This window comes from Lichenostomus cassidix, chromosome 1 (genome assembly GCF_008360975.1).
Source record: "Lichenostomus cassidix isolate B80296 chromosome 1, HeHo_3.0, whole genome shotgun sequence".
NCBI lineage: Eukaryota > Metazoa > Chordata > Aves > Passeriformes > Meliphagidae > Lichenostomus > Lichenostomus cassidix.
The window spans coordinates 109,316,068-109,339,346 of NC_139479.1; the positions used below are offsets into that span (position 1 = coordinate 109,316,068).

General features: G+C 41.2%; 1 long non-coding RNA gene across 2 annotated transcripts in view; it reads left to right on the forward strand.

Annotated features, from left to right (window-relative positions):
- The first annotated feature begins 7,654 nt into the window (after positions 1-7,654).
- Positions 7,655-23,279, forward strand: part of LOC146445520 (uncharacterized) — a 164,752-nt gene continuing 149,127 nt past the window's right edge. For both annotated transcript variants that reach the window (XR_014855226.1, XR_014855227.1), the window contains exon 1: positions 7,655-7,775. This is a non-coding gene — a long non-coding RNA (uncharacterized LOC146445520). The remainder of the gene's footprint in view (positions 7,776-23,279) is intronic.

Genomic DNA, 23,279 nt, shown 5'->3' on the forward strand with positions numbered 1-23,279 from the left:
GGGGATAATGAAGATGATTCCTTGCTTGACAAAGAGTCATAGTGTGTTGCCTTCTGGTCCCGCTCCAAGCACTTGGCAACATCCTGAGCCATGGGAGGGCACTTTTGATTATCTCTGGGCTCCTTGCTTGCCCTAGCTCTTCCTCCTGCTGAGCTTGCAGCAATAGCTTCTCTGCTACTCAGGGCTGAGAGGCTGGGGCCTTATTGATTCTGCAAGCTGCACACAGGAAGAAAAGAAGACAGAGAGTGTTTTTAAGCAAGCCGGAAAGGTTTTTCAGAAAGAGGCCTCTTCTTTATTCTGTGGCAACTTACAGGAAATTAGCACTGATGTCAGCTGGTGAGGATAGCAACCATCCCTGCTCCGAGTCTTGAGGGGGAGCACATCCTCCGGGCTGTGCCAGCTGGGTGCTGAAAGAAGGAGCAGAGAGAGGAGGAAAACTGCACATGCCAGGGACATGGGAGACCTCTTTGTCCCTCTCTAGGTGTAGGACCAAAGGGGGAATCTGGTGCTCTTCTTTTCAGTCTGTATTTGCTGCTAGGGATGCAAAAGGGAACTGATCCAACCAGCAGATTCACAAAGCCACTGAGCAGAGAGAAGCATCCTCCAAAACACGGATGCCATCACCTGGCAAACAAGCAGGGCTTCCCACTTCAAGGACTTTGATTTGATTGAATTTAGAGTTGATTGGACTTATAAAAGACAAAGAAAAGAACATAGAAGAAAATCAGAATTTGAACTTTGACAGATAAAGTTGGATAGAAAGTGCAAGCAACAGAAATTAGCAAAAAAAAAAAAAAACAAAAACACCCAAAACAAAAAAACATTTGCCATGGCTTTTAGTTCTGTATCAGGCCATTAGCCAGCCCTGTCTCAGGACAAACAAAATATTTTATATAATTGTGTAATTTTTTTCCAGTGCATTTTCATTTTTTTCTGAAGCCTCTAATGGTAACCTCAGAGACAAAAGCACATATACCATGATGTGATCCAGTTAAAGAACATCATTATATTGCGCTCACTCGCATGGGATGAGCTTACCCTCCAGAACAGCAGCAAGCAACATGACTAAGAACTGTCATATTTATTTCCTCATCTACACCCCGTGAAGGAATGTGTGTGCAATGAAGCGTTGTGGTTTGGTTCTTAATTTATTTATCTATTTTCATATTTCCCCAGTGTTTATGTAAGAAGTTTAGATTTAAAAAGCACTTTGTACTTGAAGATGAAACCAATGCAGTTTGTGATCGTTGCTTCTTCCTGTGAGATTCAATGCTCCAGTTTTAGAAAATTCTCTCTGTAAAACCTTCAGTGGGATAGAGGAGTAATTTTCTTGATGATGGTCCACATTTATGATCTCTAGCAAGACTTTTAACTACACTCAAACACAGCCTTTAAAATAAAGTCCAGGACCTTGGACTAAATTCGGAAAACTGCAAGAAGCCAATGTAGGCTGTGGGAAGCAGGCTGAGCTTGTTTATTAATGAGAAGATACTTCCAAGTTTTCCATGCCTTTGAGGGTGCAAGGCCAGCCATGAGAGAGGGGTAGCAATTCCTCTGTGTCAGTTTGGAGCCTGTTTTGGCTTTCCCTGGGAGCAGGCCGGCTCCTAAATTTTATTTACCTGGACACCAGTTGAGACTGGTGCCCTTTTCCTGCACATAGCACAGGATTGCAGTGCCTCTGCCCAAGTCTTGTCTGCACAGGGAAACTGATGGTGATGTATGAGAGGATTGATCCTGTGGGACTGAGGAGCTTTGATTACTGAAATAGGAATGCAAGGTCTTCTTCTGGTTTTGCATGAAATTAGAGGTGGGCTGTAAGTCGGGGGGTTTATTTTTCAAGTTGATAAGCTCATAAACAACATGCACAACTGCACAGAAAAGTGCACACACTCAAGCAAAGCACTTTCTATATTTTTCTATGCCTTTTTCTTGCTCCAGTTTGTAGCTTCTATGTTCTCTGCTCCTCCAAGCTCATGATTTTATAACTGCCATAGTCTCTTAGGACAGAACTTCCTCTTTTTCATATTTGTTTTATACCTGCACAGCTGCTAGTGATGCTTTCTGAGGCATAGGGAAAGTTTACTCATTGATCAACAAGTTTGGCTGTAAGTTTTTCAGCAGGAAGCATATTGAGGATTTCTAAGGGAAGCCATAATATATAAAAAGGGCATGGTGGAAAATATTATGGATTTTTATGATTGCTGAACCACGGTTGGGAAGGAAGCTGATGGTTGTGTGGCTGGTTTTGGCAGAGTGTGTGTGTCAGCAGAAGCACCAGATCAGGGTGATTTGATCACAAATCACGCACTTTTCTCTGCCAACACCATTCTTTATTTCCTTCCAAGTGGGAGGGAAATTGCAAAGCTTTTCTCAATGCCCCTGGGCATTCAATCTATGTTTTCATTCAGGAAATGAATCATGATGATCCTGCCCTTTTGTAGGGCAAAGACAGACAAAAATGGTATTTCCCTTTAATGCTCAAAGCTAACAAATACTGATCTTGTAAGGAGCTAGGAATAGGGGGAAGAGAATGATGTAGGCTGTGTGGGGTGGAGAAGAATGAGAAATATGATAAAAGTGGGGAAAAGAGAGGTGTTGGCAGGGGGAAATGCTGCAATACCCCTCCCAACACTGAAAGTCTCACAATTAAATTGTGAATATGAGTTTCACTATTAAAGAAGGGCAGCATAGCTAAAGATTCAGATAAAACTGCAAAAACTCTTAAGGGTTCAGGGAGGGAATGAAAGAAATTTAAAAGCAAAGGCAGAGAGAGAAAAAGGCCTCTGAAAGAAGATGATGGCAGACTGAGAGTGTCACTTTGACATGGCTGATATGCCCTAAAATCCCCAGAGCTGGGGTTGAGGAGGCATCACATCAGCTTCCCAACAGAAAGGACTTCCAGTGTCACTCACAGGCGGCCTTGGAGCTGATCAAAGGGCACTGCTGAAAACCCACACGGAGCTCAGGAGCCAAAAGAGAGCACATTGCCTACAGGCAACACCTTCAGCATAAAATCTGCAGGAGACAATAAAGGAGAAGGAAATAGCTTGAGGTTCCTGTGGCCACCAAAGACCCCCTCCCCGCAACTAATGGGAAATGATGGTGTAGTCTAAAGCATTCCCTATTCTTTTTGGGGCAAAATTATGCCAGCAGCTTCCATTGGAATAGACATATTTGATATAAACATTTACATCTGCATAGCTTCCTCTCAAAGCCATACTGGAGACATAGGGAAGTCAGCAGCAGTCGCTTCAGGCCAAAGCTCTGCTTCAGCTATCACAAGAAAATGGCAAGTGCAGTCATAGCCTTTGTCACCAGCTGCCACCCACTTACTCGGGTGCTTGCAAAAAAGAATGACAGGCAGTTACTCTCTGACAATGGCAGTGGCATTTTCACTCCTTCATGGCTAAAAGGAGCTCTAAAACCCCTCTGTTAAATTCATGCTGAAAGAGGCTAAACCTTGATGCACTATTAATAAGCTCAAGAGACAAAACTTGGAAATCTCTCACGTCCTTATATACCTCGGGCAGGAATTTCCTTCCCAGGAATAATCTTTATAACAAGCCAATGAAATTTGTTACAATTAACCAAAAGAAAGGAGTGAAGACCATTGTCAGAGTTTCATGAGCTGCAGAGTTCATTGTACAAGCCATGAAATTCTCTTGCAAATGGAAATGAAGTACTCTGTAGAAACAGGGATCATTATAGAAGAAGATAAAGGAAAGCCCTTGCTGCCCTATATCCCTAACGAGTGAGCTAATTTATGGGTTTAGTTTTTCTAATGACCAAAAGTGATTTGGCAGACATCACATATGTATGAAACAAGGTGAAACAGAGAACCACAGAAATGAGGCTGAGTTATACCAAACCTAGTTCAGTTTAAAATCACCCCAACTCCCCCAGACTCTGTGAAATTACTCCTGATTCATCTGCATGTACTTAAGCATCGAACCCAATTATTGTTTTTACAAAGTGTTGAATGTAGTGTCATGCTGGGGCAAGGAATGAAGAACGGTTTATTTCAGCCTTTCTTTTTTTTTTCTTCATTGCTTTTCTCTTTTCTTCCCCTTTGAATGACCTTTCATGCCAAAGTTCTCATTAGGCAGCATCAGAGATGTCCAAAAAAAATGCATGAAGTGTTACAGTACTGACTCACAGCTCATCTAGCCTCTGTAAAAATCAGTAGCATGTTAATGCACTGACCTCTCCCAAGATGCAGGCACAACTCTACAGCTTGTTTCTAAGCTAATGCGTAGAAATTGGAGTGGGAGGATATTGGGAAGGATGAGTGTCTGGCACAGTTACACTGGTAGTGAATTGCCCATGCTTCAAGTTAGAATGTGTGCAAGTGCAGCTGGACAGAGAAAGAAATCTGAAAATAATGGAGGGACTTAGTATTCACGTTTGTTTGTTTTCTATGAAGAGCTGTATATTTACCAGAAGTCATGGGAAAGCATGGTGGGTTGTTTGTTTGTTTGTTTGTTTTTACAAAAGGCTGCAGGATTTGTGAAATATGACAAGGGAAAACCATGAGCAGATATTCCTAACAAGTTGCAATGTGAGTGAAATGTGGGCATGCAGGGAAAGGCCTGGGAATTTAATGTCCTCACAAAATTCCCTGGGCACAGCTGCTCTCAGTAGCTGTGCTAAGCTGCAAGAAATGCAAATGACTGATTTCTAAAGAACGCAGAGCCCCCAGCAGAGTGTGACTAACCCACATCCCCTTGCTGGCCAAACACTCCAATTCTCAGATTGCTGTGAAAAACCAACTCCTTTGCTGGTACAGAGCTGGCACCAAGAGCCAGCTAAAGGTTTTCCAACATGACTGATCTAACAGTGTCATCTGGCTGGTACAGGATTACAGCAGCATTTCCTCAGAGGAGAATCAGGCCTTAAACCAAAAGCAAAAATGTCTCTCTAAGACTGTTGGGTGAAAAGTCCCTTTGCAAATCATTTCTCAACAGAGGACTTGCCTTTCCTCATGAACTGATAAAAAATTACTTTAATTTTTTTTTTTAAAATTACTGAGGTGACCCCTTAGTTTCATGATTTTCCTATTCTTTCCTAAATTTATTTGTACCAGGTAACATTCTTTAGAAAAGCTCTGATAATCAAAAAAAAACACCAGTAAATATGCAAAGTTTTGCCTTGTTTCCTTGTTTATTAAACCCAAACACAGTCTGTAAGTACCTGGTTTTTTTGCTGCGTCCCACTGTAATGATTTAGAAAGCTGAAATATGTCTTGCAAACCAGCATCTCAGATGGGACTTGAACTGTGATGAGTGAGGCCAACAAGTGCCTCTCTGACAGTGTGCCTGTGCCAATTGTTAACCAAAAGTCCCATAGCAACGTGGCTAAAGAACACAGATCTGAACTGATCTCAAAATGGATTTGAGATATATTTACACTGATAACTGTAAATTAATTTATTCAAATCCCCAGGCATATTTTGTCTCTGACTTTTTCTGCGTCTGTGCAAATGTATTATGTTGTCAACATGTTTGTGTCAGGAGGAGTTACTTTAGGGGGTGTTCTCTTCCCCAAAGCCCTTTAGCTGACAGGAGCAAAATCAATATCAGGTTATCTAGGTGTTACTGCTTTTTGAGCAAGTCTCATATCTTTTCAAGGTATGAAAGGGAGGTAATATTTAAGGCACTTTGTTAAAGCACTTCAAAGACTGTCATGTTAAAAATTAGCCTTTGCCTCTTACTAATATGTTAGTTTAACATGTATTAGAAATCCCATTAGGTTTGCACTTCTGTTAGGTGGTCTCAGGGGAGCAAATGTCTGTGACAGCCACCGATGTAGAAAGGAACTGATTTCAGCAGGATCTACTGAATTTGCTAATAAACCCAACTCAGACGCCTGTCAGAGCTGGAATGGCAGCACCAAGTCAGGAAATAAGCAGGCATCTCTGAATCCTGACACTGGAAAAGAGTGTTCTCCACAGGACAACTCAGCTCCCGCTGCAATGCCTTCCATGTCTTCAGCAATGCAGAGCAAAACAGCTCTGGAAACAGATGGGCTGTGTGACAGTCAGATGTGTCAGTAACTCCACTCCAGAGAATAGGAGGTTGTAATTAAGGTTTTGCTTTAGTGCAGGAGTTTTAATAGCACAGATATTTTTCCTGGTATTTGTTTCAAATAGAAATCAGTAACTTACAGGGAACTGACAGCAGTGACAGGAACTGAAGAGACAAAAACTACTGGAAAATTCCCTCCAAGTTTTGCTGCTTTTATAAAGTATTTGCATAGTCTGGGTATAGCATAATGCAGCCTTCTTTGTCCATTCAAGAAAGATAAATTATTGTGTGAGTTAATTAATATTAATGATTTAAAGATATCTGATAATAAGGTACAACTTGGTTTCAGAAAGTACAAGTTCCTGTACAGATCAATTTCTCTAGTTTTCCATTTTAGCACTTAAGCACTCTTCTGTGCTTTATTTAAAGACAGCAAAATTTTTTTTTCCTACTCTGTCTGTGCCCTGATATGGACTAAACAACTTATTAGAAGATGTGGAATTATAACCATATATCCTTATTGGAGCAGGTTAGAAACCCTGCATCAACACTTCTATCACACTCCTAAGCCTGGAAAAGTAGTGCTTCAGCTTGTATGGTTAGTTCAAAAGACTGCAAATGCAAAGTTTACAGAAGTGTGTGACAATGATATATTTGCCAGCAGCAAATTAGTCCAAGTGAGTTGTAAAGCTTGCACTGACATATATAATTCTTAGCAGGTTTCAAACTGTCTCCTCCAGGCTGTGATTAATTTCATTAGATATTCTTAAAGTTAAGAAAAAAAGGAAGAGTAATAAGGCAGTCTGTCAATCACAAGTTCTAAAACAAGAAAATATATCTCAGATTAAGTAATCTTTCCATTCTGTGGAATTGATTCTCATCTCGCTGACATGTAAATGGTTCTGCTGCACTCATAACCCACACATTTAAGCAGATGAAGATTTAATTTTAGCACCAAGCACTGATGTCTGATGTGTTTATCTCAAAAGATCTCCTCCAAAATGGAGATTATACAAAAAAGTGTTTTAAATTTACCTGTTCCCAAATAATGTGAAATACCATATAAATGATAAAATTGAGTGCCCATAGGAAAATGCCACTACATAGCTAATAAGCAAAAATATTCATATTGTCCAATAAAGAGTGTTTATGCCATAAGTGAAAGATGTAAGCAGTAATTTACAGCTAGAATGATGCATTTTTATGGTCAAGTTATGAAGCAAATTTTTCATCCATCACAGAGATATCACAATGACAGAAGTTCTGTGGGAAGGCAACCTGCAGCCTGAGTACTTAACAATAGGAATCGTGGTTAAGGTGGCTCATGGCTTTTATTAATCCTTGATGATTAAATATCACATTTTTTCCCCCTCTGGTGATTGTATCACAGATTTGAGTTTCCAAAAGAAGTTTGTCCTATTGACAGCAGTGTTCTTTCTTAAAGGGGGGACATAATTTCTCTTCTCTGGAAAGGCCCAGTTCCCTGTCCACCCCACACAGGTGTTGCTCATCACTTTCTACAGGGCTGATTTTCATCACTGCTCAGGACATACAGCTGTGGTTTTGCCCTGGTGTTCTCTGGCAGGTGGTTATCATTGGCCTCAGCTGTGGCCATTTCACTGACTTTAGTGGGTGTGGGAGGAGAGAAGAAATTAGATTGCCTATTTCTTACCTCTCTTGCTCAAGTGCTGCTCCCGACAGCTTCCAGCTCTCCCTTCTGAAGACAGAAAGCAGCAGCCCAGCAGCATGGCAGTGAGTACCAATAACCTTTATTCAGCATGGCATCTGAATTTTGTTGTAGATAACTGCTTTTATTCTCCTAAGAGGCCTGTGATAAAGGGTGGGTAGTGATTTCATGTCACATAGAGGAATCTGAGAACAAAGAGGGAGACTGGTAAAGGAGCTTAAGGATCGAAGTTGTGTGTTTTGATATCAACCTTTAGTGTCTCTCTGTCAGAGCAGAGTCCAGGCCTCTGCTCTAAATCTGTGTGGATGCCTAGGGCATGGAGCTGGGTGTCTGGGATGTAGATCCTTAGCTCACTGAAAAGAGATACATTTAAAACAGCTGTGGAAAGCTGGATGGCATGAGGTGCTCACAAAAGGGATATTTCTGAACTTTCACCTTTTTCTGAAGCTTTGCCAAGTTAGCTGAGTGTGTAATAAATCAGGAATTCAGTTGGGCTCAGTACTGGATCCTTTTACCTGAACCTGTTCCAGAAACCAGGTCAAACAGCAGATTTACCAGGAAGGGTAATGGGGTTGTGTGGTCCCTGGGGTCAGTGTTTTCAGCTCTGGCATGAGTGCTCTTCTGTAAAGTGAGATGGCTGCAGAGACACCCACGTTTGCTCCAGGGTTTGTTTGTCACCACTACCAGCTCTCAGAGGAGAAAGATCACAACTTTACTGGGTCAACAGTGATGAGAATAACTCTTGAGGTTAACAGCTAGGGACCTAACCCATTCTTTTGCAAAGTCAAATCACCTAAGAAAGGAGGGGAAGAGCACATTCTTCCTCCTCTTCCTTGCCAGCACAGGTTTGTTTCAGCCGTGTGGTAGAGGTGCAAGAGACAGAAGATGTAGGCTGGAATTACCCCAGGCAGAATGAGTGCCCTTCCCCCAGATCAAAATGAGGTCTTTTCCACACCTGGTGATTTCTTTACCCACTTAGACCAACATAAGATGTAAATTCTCTGTTACTGCTGTTTTCTGCCTGATTTTTGAGACAAAATGAGACCTGCCAATCGTCCTCCACCACAGCGGAACATACAAAGCACAAGGCCATCCATTGTCTTGGCACTGGATGTCTGTCTCAGTGGTGAATAGTTTAAGGATGACCAGAGTATTTCTCTCATGGGAAACACACCAGCCAGCCCAGAGGGGTGTCTTATACGCCCAACTGAGGCAGCTGCAGTTTTCTGCTTGGGAGTTGCCACCAGTGCCAGCATCAAGTTAGGGACTGGCTCAGGAAAGGAGCTCTGCTTTACACATCCCTTTTCACCCCACTCAAGCCCTTCACATCACAGTAGAGCCTTTTCACTCACCCATGGATGCTGTCACATGGGTAACAACACCAACTAATTCTTTTAATTGCTATGTAGGCCTGCAGTACAGTGGAAAAATAAGAGCTAATAGAAATGCTTGAGGAGACAAATGGGAGCTGGGCTTTTTGCCACTTTCTCACTATAGTTCCTCCCATGCCTCTCACTCCTGCTTTGCAATAACCCCTGCTACTCCCATCATGTGAATCTTGATCAGAATCTGTCAGTCATGGTTTCAGCGTGCCAGATGTGATGTTCTGTTATGCCAAATGTGGCCTGAACCGAGTGCTAGTGTGACTCACTATCAAACCATTTTCTCCTGTGAGACAAACAAGATTTAATAAATATTAAAAAAAAAAAAAAAAAGAAAAGAAAAAGAGGGAGGGGAATGGTGGTTTTACGCATGGCTGTTTTGTATGTTGTGTTGACTGGGTCTGTTGGCTTAACAAGTTAAAAAATAGTATATTTACTAGCCTTTGTTTTTACACAAGTGAACAGTGAGAGGCCTCAAATAATATGGGTGAAAAATAGCCTGAAATGAGGATTTTTTTTCGTTGTAAAAGCACATGGATTTTTGGGGTTGTCTGGAGCAATTTCACAGAAACAAGAGCAGATTAAAGGAGGTAATGACATGTTTGTAATTTCATTCCTGAGGCTCACGGTGTCCTTGCCTCTGTCTAGGTTTCAGCCTGGAGATAAATCAAGGACTTCAATTTCCAAATCTGTCATAGAAGCTTCACAAATAAAAATGCTGACAAAAAATATCTGCTTTTAAATGGCTACTTGCAAGCACTGACAACTAGCAGTCTATAGATCTTTCACCTTACAGGGAAAAGAAGCAGTGTGTATTGCCAGGAAAAATGAAGAGGAGAAAAGCACTGCTCCTAAAGTTAAAGTAATCTAAAAGTATGACAATAATAAACCATTTACAGTCATGTTTTGAATGCTAGATGAAAACAGATTTCAGGTGCTATATTAACAAAGTCTCACAGCTGTCTGGACTGGAAAAAGAATGGATGTGGCATTGGAATAAGAAGTAGAGAGGCCATGTGGACAAGCAAAATTACTTGCCAGCCCCAGCTGCTGTGGCTGTTCCACATGTGCTCTTCTGTGCCCACAGAGTGCTTGTAAGTGCCTGGGGAGGAGGGGCAAACAGGCAACATGAAAACCATTGCAGATTATGCTGGTTAATGCTGAATAATTTGCTGTATCTGTTAGCTGCAGGCTCTAGCTTTTGCAGGATATGAATTCCAATTATAAGTCAGAGCTGGAGCAGTTGATAGAGGCAAACTAGGCCAGATACCCTGCTGAAACTGGGGCTTTCAGCTGAGCAGTGCTTCTCCTGGAGCACTGCAGAGTCCCCACTCACGGAGTGGTGTCTGCTGCCCCTACCTACAGTCTCCTTGCTCTGTGGGATTCAATTCTGTAACAAAAAATTGCACAGCCTATTGAGTTTCTGGATACCCACCCAAAACCTTGCTGGTGTTAGAGGCAGAATAACATGGGTCAGCTCCCCATGCTGTTGCTTCCTGAAATATTGGGGCTGCTTCAGCCTAAAGCCTGAGGATAATTTGACATGGAGTCCTTGTGAAGCTCCTGGGGCAGAGTAATTGCTCCCACCCACCCTCTCTTCCCAGGAGAGTGCTTGGTCTTCACCCTTTGCTAACATGGACTTGTGTATTTTGCTGCCTTTCAGTCAACTCATCACCTTAAGTCTTCAGCCTGGTGAATTCCAAAAAGAGATGTCCAGCAGTTTCCATATCCAGGGGTGGAATGAATGATAGATGTTTTGGGCAGTCAGAGTGCAGTATGTAAATTTATTTCATGCATAAGCATGTCATATTTATGATGTGTGGCCCCCAGGATTTGCCTGTGGGGAGGCTCTGTGGTAGCTGCAGTCCCTGATCCAGCTGGAACAGGGTTCGTGTCCTACCTAATGGGCAAATGGCCACAGCTGGCCTGAATCTGATTTGTAAGGCAGGAAAAGAGAACTGGCCAAGGGAAACTTGTATCTAGTGTAGCCCTACTGATGAGAAAGGACAAGATATGAAAGATAGAGGGTTGTGCTGTCTAGCTAAAATAAGGATTTTTTGGAAACTGCCTGTGGGACATAATAGCTTTTTAGGGCAGGGAACTTTACACATACTGCTGCCATCCATGGCTGGGGATATAACATCTGCTCAAGTCAGTGATTATGCTCATCACTCCAGCCTTTGTCATCTGGTTGGATTCAAAATGAGTCTGGAGAAGGTGGATGCTCTCATTTTGCTCGTCAAAATTTATGCTTCAAGGTCAAGCGGGCACTGTGAACCTCGCTGTTCTAATTTTGCTCCTGGTTTTATCACTGTTGTAAAAGGAAAGGTTAGAAAAAGTTTTTGCTTCAAGTTGAGGGCTTGCCACCTCGGAGCCACGGAGAGACGATGCTCAGCAAGTAGCTACCACTGAGGTTTTTATTTCAGGGAAAGTTTTAGCAAAGGAGTACTTTAATCTGTTGGTCTGGGAAGTCATCTGCGAATAAGGGCAAAAAGGGTTAGTATTTTTAGGACATATTATACGTTCAAAGGGCTGTGCACAGTGCTAATGCACAGCCATTAACAAATTGATCTCCAGCCCCTGTGCACAGTTAAGCAGGAACATTTTACAGATGGGGAGGCTGAGACAAAGCATTTTGCTCCAGGCTGCCCAGCAACAGAACTGGCTTTAGAAGTCAGCATCTCCTGTCCCTTGTGTCTTTTCCCCAGACAGCACTGCCAAGCAGCAAAAAGCTGAATCAGAGGCACCTTTCTGTGAGGCTTAAAGAGCATGACCATGAAATAAATATTTAACAGTTTAAGCAAAAGGCAGTCCAAACATTCCTCCTGCCTTTCAAGCACTGGGGTCTGCAGAGCAAAACCATTGATAGCTTGGTAAAACTAACACCAAGGACATTAAATTTTATTATCAATATCAGATCATTGCCTATCTTGGTAATCACTGGACTATGTGTTTGATAAGAGAATGTTTGAGAACAGCTAGACTGTTATTATATATAATTGCTCTTTACAATGACTGGATATCTCCAGTGAAAATGAATCAGTGATCTCCACCGTAGCAGAATCTATTAAATAATTGGAGAGCATGGCTGGTGTCTTTGATGTTGAAAGGAAGAAATTCAATAAGCAGTCTCGTCAGGCTTTCTAACACAGCAGAAAAAAAGGGCTGCAGGCAGGAACATACTGACACCGCAGGTCAGTGAAGGTTTATGGATTTGTGTGCCTTAGAAAGGAGGCAGAACCTACTGTACAGGACTGTTGAACCATTAGATACCTCGGGGTGTCAGAGTATTGTTGTGCAGCCTTCTAAAAATATAAATGGTAGGGCCAGACATCAAATGTTTCTCCCCTGCCCACGTTTTATGAGAATATCATGTGTCCTGAGGAGATGTCAGAACTGTGCTTCAGCTGTTTTGCTATTTGACAGTGGCACATTATCTTTAGAAGATTCCTTTTCACGTTTATTAACCCGTCTCTGCCTCACAGACTCACATCTCTCTACAAAGAAGTGCCTGTTTGTCTTTGAATTAATGGCTTACATGTATGTAGTGGCCTTCATTGGAGAGAAAAAAAAGAAAAAGCATTCAGCTCCCTCTGCCAAATGTAAAACAGCTGGCAGGTACTTAGTACATCACCCTGGGAGGAGAGCACTTGGCTGAAGAAAGCACAAAAAAAGTCGTTATTCTCTTCTAACAAGAGGTATCAAGGGACATTTAATGTGACCATGGGACCAGCTTTTACTGGCTCCTCTGGAAAAACCGCACACAATGCGCCTCATGATGCACTCTTTATCTGCAAGGCTGGAGGAGGGAAAGGGATCAAGGGCCTTTGAGGATGAAATTATGCCTCTCCAATGTTCATAGCAGCATTTGTGCTGGCGTTAGGCCATAGAAGGGATATTTGACAGAACAGTTGACAAGATCAGGTTGGTCATCTGTGAAGATGTGTGGTAAAAGAGAGCTGGGCACACCAGCACTATGCAGATCTATTATGCAGCCTTTTTGGGCATCTCTCGAGGAGTCCACTTTATTGTTGTTCCGTTTCAGTCCATATCTCACATCCATTATCTGTTTGTTTCAAAGGTCATAAATACAGAGCAAATATTAAGTGTAGTTTTTTTCAGTTGTACGGTTTAAACTGGTTCTCTTATTCCAAAGGTTTTCACCTTTAGTGAGACACATCTCCTGTACATTATTATTTATTTATTTTTTTATTTCACATGGTGTTGAATTGTGGGAAAAGTCCAGAAGGTACATCTATAGTATATAAATTAAAGATTTTTCAGAAGTCTCAAATGAAGCTGGTTTGCAGTGAAATAATTTTTCTCATAAAAATTTCTTCTCTTCCTTGTCCACCTGTTTCAAGTGTAAGCAAATTAAATGGAGAATTCATACACAGATCAAAGAGAATGTTAAAGAGTAGCTTTTCTGATTTACTTTCTCTTTTAGGATCAGTAACTTTTCATCTCAGATGTAGTGTCTTGATTAGCTTTTTTTCTTACCTCCATGCTATGCCACAGTGTTTCTGTTAAGATTTCTTTGCAGCTTCGTAGCTCCCCAATGCAGCAAGGAGCTGAAGCATTCATGCTGTAAAATTGAGGATTTGCTTGGAGTATGTGATTAAAAAGAGCAGATGAGTAAAGGAAAGCAAGATAATCACAAGGGCATATTGAGCTTCAGATATTGATCCATGCTTTGGCACTTCATAAGGCATCCTCTACAGCTCTTGGGTTCTGTAGGAAAAGGGAACACATTTGTATTTTTGGACCAGATTCCAAGATATCCCAGTATTCTCACACTTGAGGTTTCCCAGCTTGCATTCAGCCACAACAGGGCAGATAGTGTGTGTTAGATGTGGCTGTAGATAAATTTGGAATGCAGAGCTTGCAGTTCTTGAGGGTTAGGACTTCAAATCTCCTGTGAGGCAGGGTCTGAGCTAAACAGAGCTAGGAGCTGGCCTGTGCATGCTCAGCTTGTCTGGGACACTGTAGTTGATTTGAGGCATCTATGTTCACTGCTATGCACAGCATTCCAGCTACTCTCTCTCTAAAACAGCATGCTCCAATTATATTTCTAATTTTTATCACCTCTGCTGTGTCTTTCAACTGAAAGAAATGATGGCCTGTATTTTTTAATTTGTACTTAGACGTGTGTTTTCCCTTTGATGCCAAACAATGGATCCTTTCTTGCGAGTTCAGATTTGTGAAACTATAAACCAGATTTTGATTCCTGTTTGACCTGTGCCACCTCAGTGTCATGCAATGCTCAGCTCTCTGGCCTGGGATGTCCCAGCAGCACTGAGGAGAAGGCTTTGGTCTCCCTTCCCTGCAACTCTCCTCTGGACAAAGGAAAAGAGCTTCACCCATGCCCCACAGACCTCTGCCACTCCCCCAGTCGGATATTTTGGGAGTCACGTTGCTGTTGCCACTTGCAATGAGCCAGTGTGTCTCACACTTTAAGGATGAGAAGGCTGCAGTGTTCAAAAGCTGCTCTTGCTACAAAAGCAGAGCAAGGCCCTTGTGATACCTTGGCTGGTGGAGAAAATAAGCCAGTGCAAAATGGCTTTTCTCTCCTTGGCTTAAAACATCACTAGGCAAAAATGATTTTAATAATTTCTTAGAGGCACCTTTTCTAAAAACCTGTGCTTTCTGTAATTCAGAGGTGCTTTTTATCTCATCAGCACTTCAGTACAAACACCGTCAATGTTTTAAATTGGCTCATTTTGTGTTTATGAAGGCTTTCTATATTTTAAAATAAGTTAATTAGAAAGCTCACTGGTATATCCTGATACTTCAAAAGGAGTGGAAAAAGATGTATGTTTTAGATAGTCAGGACTCCTGGGGTGAGTTGGGTTCAATATTTTGTCAGGGAGAATTTCCATTAAATCCATGTAATTATCATGAAAAAAAAGTTTTTCTTCTTTATTAAAAGGCTTTTTTATCTCATTCAACATGAAGATTTTTTTTTCTGATGACATCCATGTTATATTTAGACTATTGAATGTGTAGTCCTCTGCTGCTGTAAAATTAGTGTGCACCCTCCATTTAGCAGAGAGCATCCTGTTTTCCACAATCTCGGTTCACTTGCCTCATTTAGACAATTTACTGTTGGGATTTCATGATTATCAATTGTACTTTACAACTTATTATATAATCTTAAGGACACTATAATGTGAAATTCATAATTAAAAGTCACCTGATTTATTTTTTTTAATGCTAGCTTATGAAAAACTGAAACAAATTAAAATAGATTCACAGCTCTGTCAAAGCATTCCTGAAAATGAGCAGCACCAGCTGACCTTGTTGTACATTCCAAATGCCACGTAGCCTGTTTTATGCCAGTGATAGAGTCCACTGAAGTGGAAAACGTGGAGCTGCAATAATATGTGCTCAGGTGGCTCCTAGTTCATGGGTAGAGTAATGTTGGCTCTGCTTCTGGCTGCCACAAAGCTCCTGCAAATTAACCAGTCAGGGTGGGAAGAGCTTGGCCCTTGGAATGGTTTAAGATAAAGAAAAGTAGAAAGGCGACTTTAAGCCCCAGGCAATTTAGAATCTGATTTTAGAAGAATATGATACACAGGATAAGAGTAAAATTGTAAGATAGGGTGTGATACTGACAGCATTTAGAGCACTACTGTCAATCTCAGTGAAATGTAGGTTATATGGAGGGAATTGAAGGAAGAAAATGAGAGGGCTTTGCTGACAAGGGAGAAGGGTAGGGTTTTTTAAGTAAAAGAAGTTTGCTTTGAAGAGGACAGCAAGTTTAGAGGAGGAATAGACAGAAAAAAGGAAGATGTATGAATGGTGGTATTATGATGATGCTAATATCTGTAATGTTTAGGAAATAATGAGCTTAATGGCATATTTGAAGATTCTTTTGAAAAGTATTGCAGGGAAACCTAACAATATGTTTTTAATGGTTAGCAGCTGCTAAATCCTACTCTCTGCCTCAGAGTTTCCTTTAATGGGTTACAGAATTAGCTATTGCCCTGAATATATTTGGAGTTTAAATAATATTTGTTCATTATTTTCTCTGTTTATGAAGGGAATGACTAAGGAAAAATGTCAAGGCATTTTGGAAATTGTTTTGGATTTATATTTTCAAAGTAGTCAAACAGAGGATTGCATAAAAGTGCCATGCTCTTACTCATCTACTTTGTCAAATAGCCATATCTTCTTGTTTTACTTAAAAGTTAAATTTTGTCAGGGTGGACCTCTAAATTGAGTGATTATATTATATTTTGTATTATATTTTTGTATCAGAACAATGAGGAGTTCTTTGCTTGCTTCTCTATTTAAAAAGACCCTTCCTCGGTTGCACTCACTTGTTACCCATGAGGATGCAGAAAGCAGAAATAGGGTGAGCAAGAGTATTTTTAACCTGGCTAGGTTGGACAGGGAACCCTGAAGAGTGAGAGAAGAGTGGGATTCTGGAGAGGCAGCTTAGAAGCTACAGTCAGTCCTGGGGGCTGTGTAGATGCTTTGTCTCATTGTGCCCTTGTAGTACATCATGCTTGGCCCTCTCTCCATTTGTCAGAGAGGAAGTTATTTTCTCTGATGCTTTGTCTCCTCCAGCTCAAGTTTTATGCATTTGGGTACAGATTCGTGCTGTAAAACCCTAACGGAATGTTTTCAGCTGGGAGGCATCTCAGAAAGCCAACAGTGAGTTAGTAGGGAGCAGCAGACACATGTAACCTGTGGGAGTTTAGGACTCAACATCCTGTGGAGGATTTCTGATTGTACACCAGAGCTGTCCCTGCCAACCTGCTCTGCCCTTTCTGGTAGATTGGTGTCATGGAAAGAGCAGCAGAGCTTTGGCTTCGCCAGTTAAATGTGAGACAGGCATTATATCTTAATGGCACATAGCAGCCAGAACTGTTGTCCCTTGTTCAGCTGCTCCTGGTCAGGGTTTGAGGACTGCAGAGTGAGCCCAGGCAGGAGGAAACCTCTTAGGAATACAAATAACTTAATCAAGGCTGCTTCCTGCCTGACAAGCGTGGTGGCTAGAATGGAACAAATGGCTGGCAGAAAACCTCACAATTCTGCCCAGGCAGTTGTTCCTGTAGGGGAAAATAGGATGTAAACATGGGACAATGAAAAGATCCTGTTCATTTTATAGGGATACAAAAGTTCCTCTCTAAAAATGCTGTCAGGCCAAAAAGAAGGAGCACAGCCAGTTTTGAAGACTCAACATTTCACAGAGTTGAAAGCAAAAAACACTTTGCAGCTTTCTCACGTTGATTTCTGTGAATGTGTCTCACTGATTACTCTGATTTAATAGCAACCTGGTGCTCAGTGCTTCAATCCACCTGTGCACAGGTATGCAAATGCTGAGGTTTTACTCAGCCTTCAGCTGTTGTTTCTTATTTATTTCTCCTTGGGATTTGATATTGAAAGCTCAGTCTGCCTCATTCATTTCTGCATTTTGGAAGATCTCTATTTTTGAGCAGAGGTGTTTCAGATATGGGTGAAGTTTTATGCAGGAATGAGCTTGGAGAGCAGTAAAAATTATTTAAGCAGGAATATTCTCTTACCTCCTAGACTGACAGAATGTAACAACACAGCAAAGGAAAAAAATTTCTGTGTAATGTTCCCCTTTTTGTGACCTTTGAAAGGGAACAAGACAATTAATTTAGATAAACATTTTTGTAACGCATGTGTGGCAATTGAACTACATGAACAAACACATTGAAAAATTTTTATGGAAACACAAATTTTTTTTTAATAGTTAATATTGTGTTACTTTTGAGTGACATGCTTTAAAGTGCATTGATGTTCTTTCCCAACCCTAGATGGCTTTAGATGTGTCATCCTAGTTTTGCCTGTGAATGTGATGGAAAATCTACTTTGACCTTGATAGCAGAAAAAGTAGTGGCTTTAAGAATTTTCTATTCCAATGTATCAGTTAGTTGTTTTTATAAATATGCATATAATTCCTTTCTGTGTGTTGCCTTTCTAATCTGTAATTTTCCCCCCTTTCTCTTCTTTTGATTCAAATTAATTTTATTCTTCTGAGACTAAGTTCTCTTGGAGAATGCTGACTGAGGTTGCAGTTCCCTCCAAATAAATTTACCCTTCTACCTTACTAGTCTTCACTTTCTCTGCAATGGATGCTATGTCCCAGCAATGACTCAAATTTCCAATATTTTTTACTCACAAAGAAAGTGAGAGTTAAACTAAACAAATAATTGATACACCTGAGAATTGCACATTTTCCTCTCCCCAGTTGAGTTTATAATCCAGAACTCCGTGGTGGGTGCCCAGGTAGGTGCCTGGACAGCATTGCCTTCTTTCAAGTAGGGTGTAGAGAGCCAGCTGTGCATTTTATAGCCACATAAAATCATCCTGCTGGATGTCCAGCTGCCTTTTATTAGCAGATGGAAACATCAAGAGATGTGGTCTGCCATTTTGTGACACATGGAGCAAAAGTGGTGACTTGAATGCAAACCACCAAGTCCCATTTTCTAAGAGCTTTAGTTTCCAGCTCTGGACTTAGGCTACTCTTTTACAGGCATCTCCTGGAGGAGGTGTGGAGGAGGTGGAGGGTATCACTTATCTATTAATTTAGAATGTATTGTCATCCTCTGCCTGAGGGAATGAAAATGGATGTTTACCCTTTACCTGGATGCTGCTTTAGTAGCAACTCTCCTTTTCTAGTTCCTTTTAATATGCCTCCAAAATCCTCTGGGACAGAAAAAAAAAAAAAAGCCTTGTCACTCTGTGAGAAAGTGTTTTCTGGAAGTGGAAGAACTGAGGCTTGTGGTCAGCAGCTGTTTGCTGTTTGGTGTGTATTACATGATGTATAGAAATCTTCTGAGAAAATATTGAATGACACAAATCACCCATCATCTTCCTCTCCCTCCACTCCGGAGCACAGATGAGCTTCCCCTTGCATGCACACTCGAGTTCATCCCTGAATTTACAGGACAGAAGACTTAATTTGTAGCTTCTTCCCCTTGACTCCAAGTATTGTATTCCAACAGGTGTCTAAGGTTCAGTAAGCTCCTAGCCAAGAGATTAAGGCAATTTTTCGAGAAGCAAAAGGATATTTTTGTGGTTTGGAACAGAAGGTGTGTGGAACCCTTTAAATGTTTTAGCCACTGGCCTAATGCATCTCTCTTTCTCCCTCCTCCCCCTTCCTTTTTGGTAAAGAAAATGGAAACTAATGCTTTAGATGATTTCTCAGGACTGAATTTCATGCCTGCAGTTCAAGGTTTTGTGGGTTTTTGGTTTTGTTTTTTTTTTAATATGTTCAGTTGGGTCATCAGGGCTTTTGCTTTCCTGGTAATTATTTTATGTGTGTGGTTATATTTCATGCTTTGAAATACATATGTGGCCTCAAACTATTTTTTCTGCCCTATAAACATTGTTCCTCTGTGTCAAAACTTATTTTTTCTTGAGGCTCCATACATTCATGATGTTTTGAGGATTTCATTTTTATTCCAAAGCTCCTATAGTAAGCCAGATGTGACGTCTTCATAAAAACTATTTTGTTTTTAACTTCTTTTTGGAGTTTAGCTAGTTATATTTTGCAGGACTGAAAGGAAGAGCAGGGATTTATTGAGTAAATGTGCTGTTAAGTTCCTACAGCTTAAGAATATATCTGATGTTTACTGTGTTGACCAATTTGTTCTGGCAGCTCTAATTCCCTGCTCATAAGGTATTTTGGCTTTACCCTTTGAAGAAAAAGGTAGGGCAGAAAGGCTTACTCCTTGTGTATGGTCAGTAAATATCAATTAAAAGTATTCTTGAAGATTTTTGACATTTGTTTTACACCCTTGACAATCAGATTGACATGAAAGACTATAATAGCTCCTGAGCAGCTGTTAAATTCCATTTCACTGATGATCTGTGAACTAAACAGAAGTTGACTGATAGACTGTAGCTCGCTTTGAAGAAGCCATCATGGGCCATTGGGTCAAAAATGGTCTGTTACGAAGGAGCCTAAGTATAAATTCACAACTCCTTGAAAGGAAAATTAAACAGCCTCGGGGCTATTTGGATTGAATTTCAAAATTTGAAATGCTTTTCAGAGTGTGAACCCTTAGAAATGGTATCTGTGAAGCACTGAGCATATCTAGAGCGAGGAATTATCATCCACCCTGGAGGTGTGTGGGTGTACACACTGCATCCACAGCTCTGAGGGACAGGGACAGGTCCCTCACCCCAAGGCTGAGTGGTGTCCCCTAGTTCATATCCACACTGCATGAGCAGATTAGCCACATCTGTGCTTTGGTGGTCCTTGGACCTGGCATTCCTCTGGGGCCCCCAGTCTGCTTTACTATGGAAGAGTTTGTGTGGCTTTCTCAGTTTGAAACATCTCCTATCACAGCCAAGATCCTGTAGCAGCCTGGAAGAGAGGTTTTCTTTGTCATGAACCTTCTCAGTAATAAATAACTATGTAGAGAAAAGAATCCAGGTCCTGTGGAACGTCATCTGTATCACCTCTGGGGTGAGCTCTGTCCCCAGATGTGCTTGGGCAGTGTGATGGACATTTACACTACCCAACCAGCTAGGAAAGAGCCAGTCTGGGTGATCAGAGTCCAGGGCCAAAACTTGCTTCCTGATCTTTTTTTAGGGAATGACAGAGCCACAGCTGTGTCTCTCTTTGTGCCTCCCCCCAACCCGTACAGTAACAGCAATAAAGTTCTATTCAGCAGTCTGCATTATCATAGAATTTTTATTTCTTTCTCTGCATTACTGTGTAAAGCACTTGGTGAGTGTCTGCTGTCATATACCCTCCACACCTGGCCTGTTGCATTTGGAGCCAGCTAATGAAATCCCCATTCAGGGCTCTCTTGGGAAGGTGTAGGAAGGAAACAGCTGGCTGTGACAGATAGTGCTTTGTATGCTTCTGAAAGGTGCTAAGCATTATGGAAGAGCAAGGCTTGTGGGGAAAAATAATCACAAATCGGATGTTTTGCTAAATGAAGATGGCAAAAGGAACTTTGCCTTTGGCTGTTGCAATATTCCTTTAGATATATGAACCAAGCCAGTGGTAAGCCTCTTGGAAAACTGGCAGCAGGGCTCTGTGGCAGTCACTGTCACAATACCAGGAGCACCATGCCAGGGCAGCTGTTGTAGACCTAAAGGATAGAAGGATAGTGTAGTGTACTTATGTGTCAGATTATTCCCTGTCCTAACAAAATTAGGGAATATCTCTTTCTGCCTTGTTACCTGTCAATTTTGTCTAGCCTGGGATCAGAGGAGTGTGCATGTGAGGGCAGTGAGGAGGTTCTGCTGACCTGTGGCAGGTGCAGTTTAAATTACCTCAGCTGCCTTTGATGCAAATGCTTGAACTGGGCTTTGTTTCCCTCTGCCACATGTGGTTTATAGTGGCTGTAGAGAATGCCCTTTCCATGCTTAACTGTCCTTCTGAAAAGGAATAACTTACTCAAGGCTGGAAGAATTGTCCGAAAGATCAGAGTTATTTATTCCCAAGTAAATCGCTGTGAATTAGAAGGAAAGAAATCAGTGAGATTAATAGTCTTAATTACCCACTCTAATTAATAACCACAGGGAAGTTTTCCCTAGCTCCTTGCACAAAATTTGCTTTCAAAGTACAGAAGATCTCCCCATAATGCTAATTGGTTATGAGTTTATACATCTAGAGTTGCTCATCCTTGGACCTATAATGAGGTTGCATCTGTGTGTTGAAAAGTGGAGCAAGCACTTCCTTTTTTTAGTAGAACCACATAAAGCTGATGAATGGTGAGTGATTTGCTTATGAAAAATATCCTGAAGTATGACAACTGACAAACAAAACTTTCTCTTCTCGAGTCCTGCGGAGAAATCTGAGAAGCAATGAATGCATGCCTTTGTTTATGACAATGTATTAAAAAAGGAAGCTGCTGAATACCAAGAACAATTTTCTTCTGAAGATATACAGAGAAAGCTGACAAATGCCAAATGGATTCTTCTGTTATAATGAGATGAGGAGAAAGCTAACAGCTACAGCATAGATGGTTTGCCCTACGCTTATTAAAATTTATAGAGGAGAAACTAATTGTTCACTTGCAGAGGCTCAGTCAATGGGCCAAAGACATTTGCATGATGATGAATATTCTTGAGCATGTGGTGTACATTCCTTGGTTAGGCTAAGAATCTTGCTTGGCTGTTTGTTTGCCAAAAGAGGGGATGCAACTCTTTTTGCTCTTGGTTATGCAGAGATTTTTCTATTACCACCTCCCGAAAAAGGCATTTTTGCTAACAGATACTGCTTGCTGCTGGGCTGAGTAAGAGAATTATGAAAGCACAATAATGTTAAAGAGTTACAAATCTGAATTAGAGCAAAACAGCTGATTTATATTGGATGTATGCAGCTTTGTTTAACCGATACTGTTCAGATAGTTTGATGGGAGGGGAGGGGGATGGAAAAAGATTTTCCAGAAATGGTTAGAATTGTTCATTGCTGTGGGTTTGACAATGAAAAATCCTGCATGAATCTCTGGTATTAAAGTCAGTGCAGTCTATAGCACAGATGTGTCAGATGAGAAACAAGGATTGCCAAAGATGAAAGGGCAGGATAGGAAGTTGAGTCCTGCCTGTAGTGCTCCTTCATCCCTTAGAGCAGACTAGATTTGACTTCTCTGGTCCACAGAAGATCTGTGACTTCAGGGAAGGCATTAAGTGATTTAAGAGTTCAGACTTATGTCTTTCTGGGTAGCATTTATTTCTTTACTCTGGGTTTGCTGCTAGAAGCCTTTTATTTTTTGGGTTCTCACTACTTATTTGGGACTATGAGGAAGGATATTGTTTTTAAATTGCTCGCTCTTTGTTTTGTATTCTGGGAAGAGGCTTTTTGTCACCAGTGTGGTTTTTGGAGGGAGGATGGGATTCTGGTTTCACTGCAATGAGCAGTAGATGGGCCATGGAGGGAGTAGAGCAAGAGGGGCCAGAGGAAGAGAGCAGAATAACACAAGGATATCGCTTAGGGGAGCGGAAACAGAGTCGTGCCAGAGGCCTAGCCAAAGAGGATGTAGTGTTCAGGAGAAGTCAAAAATTAAATTTTTTGCTAAGCAGTCTCTCACTGGCAGATCTGAGCTGTTAGAGTTAGTGCTTGCCATTCTGTTAGCACTTGCTCTTAAGGAGGAGATTTCATACCTCAAAACTGCTAACTGAGGATAGCAGCACTGCAGCATTTAAAATCTTTTAGGCAGAGGAAAGACACATTTCTTTTCCTAATTTATC